The sequence below is a fragment of the Ovis canadensis genome, chromosome 21 (assembly GCF_042477335.2).
Source record: "Ovis canadensis isolate MfBH-ARS-UI-01 breed Bighorn chromosome 21, ARS-UI_OviCan_v2, whole genome shotgun sequence".
In the NCBI taxonomy this organism is placed as follows: Eukaryota; Metazoa; Chordata; class Mammalia; order Artiodactyla; family Bovidae; genus Ovis; species Ovis canadensis.
In genome coordinates, this window is record NC_091265.1 from 28390343 (window position 1) to 28401121 (window position 10779).

Consider the following 10779-nt stretch of genomic DNA (forward strand, 5'->3'; position numbering starts at 1 on the left):
TATAATACAACTTGAATGTAGGTAACAGATTACAGTAGTATTAGGAGTAAATATGACTGCCATAGCTAAAGTCTGATTATTTTCCTGTTACAACTGTACAGACAACTTGCTTGAGCTTTAAAAAAAATTATTTGGCTGTGCCAGGTCTTAGTTGTGGCATGTGGGATCTAGCTTCCAGACCATAGGTTGAACCTGAGCCCCCTGCACTCGGAGCTTAAATTTTTAGCCACTGGATCAGCATGAAAGTCTCTAGAGCTTGTTAATTGGTTTATATTTATATATGTGGCTATGTCCAAAATTAAAAAAATTTGTGTTTACTTCAGTATTATTGTATCCCTTTATTATGCTAAACCCTTCACTTTATGCTTTTAAAAAACTCTTTGGACAAGTGATCCATAGATTTCATTAGACTGACTAAGGGGTTCAGTTCAGTCTCTCAGTCATGTCAGACTCGTTGAGACCCCATGGAGTGCAGCCCACCAGGCTGCCCTGACCAAGGGGTACATGATGGTAAAAGGTTGAGTCTGGTGGCTTAGGCGGTAAAGAATCTGCCTGCAATGCAAAAGACCTGGGTTCTAGGAGTCCCTAGATTGTGAAGATCCTCTGAAGAAGGGAATGGCAACCCATTCCAGTATTCTTGCCTGGAGAATTTCATGGGCAGAGGAGTCTAGCAGACAGTCTATGGGATCCCAAAGATTTGGAACCAACAGTGAGTAACACTTTCACTTCAATGGTCTCAAGGTTTGTTATTTTTGTACCTCCACAGCCTTTTTTACCTGGTAATTAATCAATATATACATATAGAACAAAATAAATGGATTTAAATTGGCTGAAATAATACCCCCATTCCCAAATACTGATATTCTAGATGTCTAGAATACCCTACTATAAGGCTTCTTCCTTAAGAACTTTCCACTGTTTGTTGTGATTCACACAGTCAAAAGCTTTGAAATAGTCAATGTTTTTCTGGAACTCTTCTTGCTTTTTCTATGAGCCAACGGATATTGGCAATTTGATCTCTGGTTCCTCTGCCTTGAAATCCAGCTTGAACATCTGGAAGTTCACAGTTCACGTACTGTTTAAGCCTGGTTTGGAGAATTCTGAGCATTACTTTACTAGTGTGTGAGATGAGTGCAATTGTGCGGTAGTTTGAGCATTCTTTGGCATTGCCTTTCTTTGGGATCGGAATGAAAACTGACCTTTTCCAGTCCTATGGCCACTGCTGAGTTTTCCAAATTTGCTGGCATACTGAGTGCAGCACTTTCACAGCATCATCTTTTAGGATTTGAAGTTCCATTTCAGTTTACCTTCCAATTCAAATGGAATTCCACCATTTCTACTAGCTTTGTTCGTAGTGATGCTTTCTCAGGTCTACTTGGCTCTAGGTGAATGATCACACCATTGCGGTTACCTGGGTTGCAATCTTTTTTGTAGATTTCTGTGTATTCTGGCCACCTCTTCTTAATATCTTCTGCTTGTTAGGTCCATACCATTTCTGTCCTTTATTGTGCCCATCTTTGCATGAAATGTTCACTTGGTACCTCTAAGTTCCTTGAAAATATCTCTAGTCTTTTTCATTCTATTGTTTTCCTCTATTTCTTTGCACTGATCACTGAGGAAGGCTCTTTTCTCTCTCCTTGCTATTCTTTGGAACTCTGCATTCAGATGTCTATATCTTTCCTTTTCTCCTTTGCCTTTAGCCTCTCTCCTTTTCACAGCTATTTGTAAGACCTCATCAGACAACCATTTTGCCTTTTTCTTGGGGATGGTTTTGATCGTCACCTCCTGTACAATGTCACGAAACTCCGTCCATAGTTCTTCAGGCACAGATCTTCCCTGAGAAATCTGTATGCAGGTCAAGCAGCAACAGTTAGAACTGGACATGGAACAACAGACTTGATCCAAATTGGGAAAGCAGTAGGTCAAGGCTGTTATTTTGTCACCCTTGTTACATAACTTGTATGCAGAGTACCTCATGTGAAATGCCAGGCTGGATGAAGTGCAAGCTGAAATCAAGACTGCTGGGAGAAATTTCAATAACCTCAGATATGCAGATGACACCACCCTTATGGCAGAAATCAAAGAGGAAGTAAAGAACCTCTCAATGAAAGTGAAAGAGGAGAGTGAAACAGCGGGCTTAGAACATTCAAAAAATGAAGATGATGGCATCTGGTCCCATCACTTCATGGCAAACAGATAGGGAAACAATGGAAACAGAGACAGTTTATTTTCTTGGGCTCCAAAATCACTGCAGATGGTGACTGTGGCCATGAAATTAAAAGATGCTTGCTCCTTACAAGAAAAGCTATGACCAACCTACACAACATATTAAAAAGCAAAGACATCACTTTGTCGACAAAGGTCTGTCTAGTCAAAGCTATGGTTTTTCCAGTGGTCATGTATGGATGTGAAAGTTGAGTATAATGAAAGCTGAGCATTGAAGAATTGATGCTTTTAAACTGTGGTGTTGGAGAAGACTCTTGAGAGTCCCTTGGACTGCAAGAAGGCCAAACCAGTCAATCCTCAAGGAAATCAGTCCCGAATATTCATTGGAAGGACTGATACTGAAGCTGAAACTCCAATACTTTGGCCACCTGATGCAAAGAACTGACTCATTTGAAAAGATCCTGATGCTGGGAAAGACTGAAGGCAGGAACAGAAGGGGACAACAGAGGATGATGTAGTTGGGTGGCATCACTGACTCAAGGGACATGAGTTTGAGCAAATTCTGGAGTTGGTGATCGACAGGGAAGCCTGGTGTGCTGCAGCCTATGGGCTTGCAGAGTCAGACAGGACTGAGCTACTGAACTGAACACTTCTTTTTATTCAAAATCTTTTAATCAAATGCTTTAGATACCAGCATGGATCATGTAATTCACGCATCTCCCTAAAATAAACTTTACTATACACCCGATTTAAGCAATATGTGCTGTGGCTGAATTATATTCTTTATTGAATACAACTACAAATAAAAGATTTTGAAAGTTTTTGCTCTGTGTCTTGGAACTACAGCAAGGAAGTACTGAGCACAATGCAAAGAATTAGAACACAAAAATGAGGAAGGGGGACAATGTGTATTGAGCAAGCTGTTTTACCTTGGTGCTTTCAAGTAGAACTAGGTGAAGAGGTGAGTTCATTAAAAAGATTCCTAGGAACTTCCCTGGTGGTCTAGCGGTTAAGACTCTGTGCTTCCACTGCAGGGGCGTGGGTTTGATCCCTGGTCGGGGGACAAAAAGGGCTTCCCTGGTGGCTCAGTGGTAAAGAATCCACCTGCAATGCAGGCAACACAGGTTCAATCGGTGGGTGGGGAAGATCCCCAGGAGGAGGATATGACAACTCACTCCAACATTCTTACCTGCAGAATTCCATGGACAGCGGAGCCTGGTGGGCTTACAGGGCATGGGGTCGCAGTCAGACATGACTGAAGTTCCTGAGCACCCACAGCGGACTAATAACCCACGTCATGTGGTGTGGCCAAAAAAAAAAAAAAAAAGTAAACAAAGATCCCCAGATCTTGCTGTAAGCAGAGTATCTATGTAGGGACAGTAGAATCTGCATTTTTTGACATGTATCTCAGGAGAGTCTGTTGCTAAAGCCTCTAGACTACACTGCAGAATTAATACAACAGAGAACGATTTGGTTTTCCAGGTTAGCCTATTTTTAAAGATAAGGCAACAGATTTAACAGTTAATTTGCCTAAGCTGAGATACCTTACTTACTTGTCTATTAGTTTGGGAATCCAGAAGCCACTCCTGACTTGAAGGCAGTTCTTTCAAGTGATCCATTTGGAACTTCTTGCTGCTGCTTCTGCTAAGTCGCTTCAGTCCTGTCCGACTCTGTGCAACCCCATAGACGGCAGCCCACCAGGCTCCCTCCCTGGGATTCTCCAGGCAAGAGTATTGGAGTAGGTTGCCATTGCCTTCTCCGTTGGAACTTCTTAAAGACCTAATATTCTTAAAAGTGGACCATAAAGCTTGAACTCACTTAAGGTATTTGCAGACCAAACCCTGAAAATGGTTTTATTTTAGACAATACTTTCCTTACTTGATCTTTAAACTGTCAGCGACAGAGTCCCTAAGTTAATTGTAAATTATGGTAAAAACATCACATTTATGTTATACATATTTACATAAAGCTTTAGTTACTAAACTAGGTATTTGGTAAAGTTAAAACTGATGGGACATTAACATAACATCTAAAGCAGAGAATCATACTCATGCTTAAATATGGTTTAATTTTTGAAGTATAGTACTTTCAGTGAATCCTTAAATAGTGAGATTAGCAAAAAACCATGTTTTTGCGTTACAGCTGATAGTGATCTCCATATACATTCAATTCTCATAGCAGCCCAAAGATAGTACTATTCCCACTGCACAGATGAATCTGAGGCATAGGGTTAAACAACTTGCTCAGTCAACCCAATGGGAAGTGTGATTTCAACTCAGGCTGACTGGCTCTGAGACTACGCTCCAAGCCACCACCCTACACTGCCTTTTGAGTGCTTATAATATAAAATAATATAAACAAATACAGTGTGACAGATCTCAATCAGCAGAAAAATATTTTAACAGCATGTCCTGCCAGTGTTATCAGAGAACTGCTTTCCAGTTATCTGAACTGTTAAATGCACTTTAAGTGAACTTTGCAGACCTAGCAAATATTAAAAAGTAATAACTAGTCACCTTAAATAATTAGCTCAGCAGTAAAGAGGGGTGTCAAGTAACTTTTCTGAATCTAACTCTGGGCCCACAACCAACAATTATTCTGTTTCTGTTAACACTGTTTTATCTTTCCCTCTCTCCAGATGGCTGAAGAGGTGAGTGAGAGTCTTAAATTTGCTAAAAATAGGTTATTAGCTTGAACAGTCAAGTTTTAGCATAAAACGGGGCATCTTGCTGGGTGTACAGAGGCCAGTAACTCATAGCAGACAGCAATTCACAGGTAGCCACAAGTTTGTCTTTTCATGGAAACATCTCAGGTCATTTCTTCTGGTGAATCTCATGAAAAGCAGCGAGACAACATTTGGACATACTGTGTTCCTGTGCCAAAATCTAGAAGTAACCAACTTCCTATATTTTTTTATTATGCAAAATCTTAAGTGGCTTACTTGTTTTCCTCTTTCGCTGACATCTTTCCATTTATTCTGCCAGTTAAAACTCCCAGAGGGAAACAGGAGCTCATTTACATTATTGGGTAACTGAATGAGAGTTCAGGTTATTGAAAATTTAGTTCCTGTCAGTTAGAATTGGGTTTACCACCTTTTGTGTAGGGTCTGGTTGCCCCAAAGTATTAGTTGTTTTTCCCTCCATATGTTTTCCTGGATTTTCACAATCATACCTTCCTTGCTTAATGACACTAAAGAATTTGACTATCTCAGATTTCTCCTCCTCTAGGTAATGTATAATGATAAAACCATAGCTGGGCAAGAAACAGACACGTCCTGTTCAAGTCTAACCTCCTGGTTCAAGTGAGCACCATTTTTTTTCTAAAAGAGGTTGTGAGGATCCCAGGCAGTAGGGCTAGGAAGAATTAATGATACAGGTATAAAGGGCAGCCTTCCCAGGTGGCTCAATGGTAAAAAATCCACCTGCAATGCCAGAGACACAGATTTAATCCCTGGGTTGGGGAGATCCCCTGGAGAAGGAAATGGCAACCCACTCCAGTACTGCCTGGAAAATCTCATGAACAGAGAAGCCTAGTGGGCTACAGTCCATGGAGTAGCAAAGAGTTAGACACGACAAAGCATGCATGTGAATATAAAGGGCAGACATCACTTATAAGAATATGTCAATTTTCTTTTTGGTTCTACCAGTTTATTGCTACCAACCCATCACCCTCCACCCTCATGCACACATGCTCAGTCATGTGACCCCATGGACTGCAGCCCGCCAGGCTCCTCTGTCCATGGATTTTTCCAGGCAAGAATACTGGAGTGGGTTGCCATTTCCTTCTTCAAGGAATATGTCATTTTTCAAAAGAAGCTGAGGCTCACGGTCATTGCTATGCTGTTTTTGGAACTGTCATATAAACTGCTATTCCTGGAGTACATGAGGGCAAGCTCAGTCACTTCAGTTGTGTCCGACTCTACAACCCTATGGATTGTAGCCCACTAGGCTCCTCTGTCTGTGAGGATTCTCCAGGCAAGAATACTGGAGTGGGTTGCCATGCCCTTCTCCAGTCCCGGAGTACAAGTTTGGTTAAATGAAACAACTGAAAACTGGGAAGGAAAAATAATTAAATCAAATGAAAAGCATCAAGTAACGTGTAGGAAAAAAAATTAAAAAAATCACAAAAGTACTTCAGAGCTCTTCCCCCTTTCCTCCTGGCCCGATTTCAGTGCAAGGTAGAATTTTTAAGTCTTGATTCCTTTGGGAAATAATCAGACTGCCATGAAGTATAGAAAGTGATTTTGACCTCTAAGTAGGACGATTTAAATACAAACCCTCTTTTAATCCCACATTCCCTCTGTAAACAACTATTTCTTACCTCTTTTGGACCCAAACTTCTTAAAGAAGCTGTCTACATATGGTACCTACTTCTTTCCTCCTTCCCTTCACTCAATCTTCAAACTCCTGAAATCTGGCTTCCTCTCAGTACTCCATAAATCTTAGAATTTCCATACAAGAACCCAAAACAGCAACAAATTCAAAATAGGTTCCAAGAATGAGGAAGATGAGTGAGCAGAGTTTATCTGGAAAACAAGAAAATCCAGGACACATCTTTGGCAAATACGTTGCCAGATGAGATGCAACAAAAACTGTTCATCTCAGAACTATCAAGAAACAAGCAAACAATTTTAGAAAGACACAAACATGAATACTGAAAACAGAACAGCCATGGGACTGAAATTCAAAAGGCATAATGCCTAACATTAAAGATACCAACAGTAAACAAGAGCTGAAATGGAATTCTTCCATTGAGACTGTCAAATGTAAAATAAATAAATGTAAAGTTCATCACCAAAAACAGCACTTAATTTTCAATACATTATCAATTTTTGCATCCCATTACTAGAAAAGTATTCCACTGAAACAGCACAGGACCAATACGGGTCTTTTATATCACACTTATGTAAGATGCTGCTCAGCTGCAGTTAAGCAACTGCAATAAAGTGCTCTATTATGTTACTGTTATTTGCAATATACTTTTATACATCACCACTTAGGCAACTGCTTTATTTCAGCATGTTTAACATTTAAATTAACGTTTTCTATCATTTTTCTGTCTTAAAAGACTATGAAACATTCACTAGGAAATGCCTCTACATATGCTAACACTGAGTCAATAGCATAAATGCTCTCCAGTTCAATGTGGACAACTGCCAAGAAACTATGAAAGATTCTGCTTAATACTGTATTAATGGTCTGATGGTACAGGAATAGGAAGGAGGAAAGCTGAGTTTTATTTTGGCTCAAAGGTGGAAAAAAAAAAGATCATTTAGATTATGTCAAGGGTTATGGTTACTGAACTTTACCTTATGGAGGTGGAGGAACTCAAACAAGTCCCCAGGCTATTCCATTTACAAGCACCTATGTGCCAAATTCACCAAATCATGGCTTAGGAGTAAATAGATGATTCTGATGAACATTTCCTAAAATGTTTTAAGACAGAACTCACTGAGGATTAACCTTTACAGCAAGTTCAAAAACAGTACTATAAATAGTTCATAATTGAATTATGAATTATATGGACCTTACATAATTGCTTAAAACTGTACATCTCTGCAGTTTCCTTAAGTGGCTATATTCATGAACATATTTATATTGGATTAAGTTCAGCTTTATATACTTATTCTTGCAAAGAAATGTTGTTCTAGTGCCACTTTAATTATCCAAATTATCCTACTAAAAACTGAGAAATAAAAATCATGGAAGGCTAATTTTTCTGGCACAGCAGCTACAATTATATCAACCTGTTACAAAAACAAGTGGGTCAACTAAACAAGACTAGAAAACATATGTTTTAGTTTTCTGAATGCTGTTAAAGTGAAAGTGTAAATAAGAAATATTAGTTTCCAGAATAAGTTAAAAATCTTCCTGAGAAACTCCAAATGCTGAACCCTGTATAACACGCTCATCTGTGTCCACTTTAAAAATAAACGGTGTAGAAAACATTTAACTCAATATAAGTGTATCCAATATGATAATTTTGGTAAAATGTTTTTCATTTTCCCCCTTAAGTTTTGTCTTAATTCTGTGACCAACTTAAAATAATTCTTACTGTAACTGCTGGGGTTTACATCACCTTTGGATTGCTGGCATTTCATTTCTGAGGATGGTTAAGAAAAATGATTTTATTTTGGAAGAGATAAAGAAAGGCAGACAATGTAACTGATAGTTGCTCTCTCAAAGTTCATAGCTTGAAATATCAAAGCATTATTTTAGATCTCTGCAAGCATGAAACAAGTGTAACATTTTTCATAATTTGGGACATCACCTTTTAGAGAATTAACTAACTACACTGATTCTCAATGAAGACAGGGCCTAATTTTCATAACCAATTGAGGGTTTTTCAAACTATACAAGTACACAAACAAAATTTTATTGTTATGTAATTTTTTTCAACTTCAGCTATCCCAGGCACTACCATGAAAACACTAACAGGAATTTTACATTCCTTACGTGGTATGGGCTGAAAAAAATTGTCTTATACCATAATTCTATCAAAGGAGAAACTGGAACTATACTTTGTTAAGAATTTGGTCATACAAGTTTGACTTACCAACAAACTGTGAGAAGAGTTCATTTAAGGTAATCCCTGTCCTTGGGTCCTAAGTACTTTGAGGCTACTTTTTAAAAACTTAAAAAAAAAAACCCCACAACAAATTTACACGTTCCAAAGTCCTCTACTAAATGCTTTACATAACTTTGTTTAATCTTCCCCATCATCCCTGAGACTTAGAATGTTACAAATTTCCTATAAAAAATTAGCAAGCCATTCAAAACAGATCAGACACTGAAGCTGCAGGAACCCAGATAGGCCATTAATACTATCCAAAACACTAAAGTCAGTCTTCACATACTACTTCTAAGAGGATCTCCTTTTATAAAAGGACTCACAAAGTGTTTGACTCTTGGCGTTGCTTTAAAATTTTCATATATTTGTTCTCTGTCTTTATTCTTTAGTAGATATGGATAAAAAGAATGTTACATGATTTTGAATGTAAAGATCATAAATTTAGTAATGTCAAAGAATTTGCAGCTAAAAAAGATACTCTCTTTATATATCATGTACCCAAATACCAAGAATACTACAGATGATCAGTAATTTTTAAAAATTAGGATTGAGAGCAAGGAGTTAAAGAAAAATTATTTTCAGAAATTCAAATATCTTGTTGATTCCATCTAGATACTTCAGATAATTATCTGAATAACTTACCGTAAGGTTGTCATAGCTCTGAGCTTATTGCTAAGTGTCTTTTGCAATCAGAGTTTCTTAGACTAAATTTCACTCAAAGAAATATACAATAAGTCAGGATATTATGGTATTCTTAAGGTAAAATCGATGCCCCCCCGTCTACCATGCATAAATTAATCCTTAGGTCATCTACACGTCTTGCTAATTCATTTATGAATATATTAATAAACCTAAAATCTTGGCCAAAACTTTATTACCCATGTCACACACAAAAAGCTACTACCCTACTGCTGTAAAGCTACAAATCTGGGATGTAGAAGCTCTACCCTACTGCTGTAAACTCACCGATAGTGTTTTAAAGATATACAACAGCTGGTGACAACCCTGAACAAAAATAATTCAGCTGGGTGAATGGGTGGGAAATAGCTTCACATATCTAGAGTTCCACAGGTGATCCACACACTTGACCCTATTGAGAAAACCCTTGACCTAACAACTAACTCAATATTCTTTAATGAGGTATCTATAATATAAATCAATGTCTTAATTTTGTTTTGAGATGAAAAGAAAGCAGGTTTATCTATGTAAGGCGTTCCTAACTGCACTTCTCTGTTTTCTTTACTTCGGCCACCCCCCACAGCATGTGGGATCTTACTTCCCTGATGCTGCTGCTCAGTTGTGTCTGACAAGAGGGCCCCAAGCTCCGCTGTCCATGGGATTTTCCGGGCAAGAATACTGGAACGGGCTGCCATTTCCTTCTCCAGGGATCTTTCAGACACAGGGATCAAACCCACATCTCCTGTACTGGCAGGTGGACTCTTTACCACTGAGCCAGCTGGTAAACCTACACCTGCTGCATTGGGAGGTGGAGGCTTAACTACAGGATCAACAGGGAAGTCCCTAACACAGTTTTTATTCTGGAACACTGATGTTATTCTTTTAGAAGTTGGCATCATCAACTCTTGTAATACTAATTTTTTAAACAAAATATCCACATAGAGTACATAATTTTTTTCCTAAAAGTTAAGGGTCAGGAAGTTGTTTTTTGAGACAGTAACTAGATTTCATTTCTTTATGGCTTGATGCCCATTAGATAAAAGGCTGAAAAAAATTTCTAACTACCCAAACACATGACAAATTACAGAAATCACGATATTATATAGGTCTCATTTCTCTCATACAATGTTTCGGAGAAATCTGCTGGGTTCTCCCACCCCCAGCAAATTTTTTTTTAATAGTAACTTGAATTGAGGAGGTTATTGCTTATATAAAGAAGTCTCTTACAAAATGAACAAGATAAGTTCATATGAGACACAACAAAACCCATGAATCACCAACTCCTAAAAATAATTTGTATGAGTTTGAAAGGAAGCCTAAATGTAAATCTGTTCAGTCTATTTTCTCTCTCTTAAGGTTAAAACA

At 38.3% G+C, this 10779-nt stretch overlaps 1 long non-coding RNA gene across 1 annotated transcript; it reads right to left on the reverse strand.

Annotated features, from left to right (window-relative positions):
• Positions 1–318: 318 nt before the first annotated feature.
• LOC138426394 (uncharacterized) lies at positions 319–5809 on the reverse strand. The gene is made up of 4 exons (XR_011251636.1): positions 3720–5809; positions 3356–3448; positions 3096–3270; positions 319–1845 (listed from the first exon to the last, which is right to left on the reverse strand). It is a non-coding gene; the product is annotated as an uncharacterized lncRNA (long non-coding RNA).
• Positions 5810–10779: the final 4970 nt, after the last annotated feature.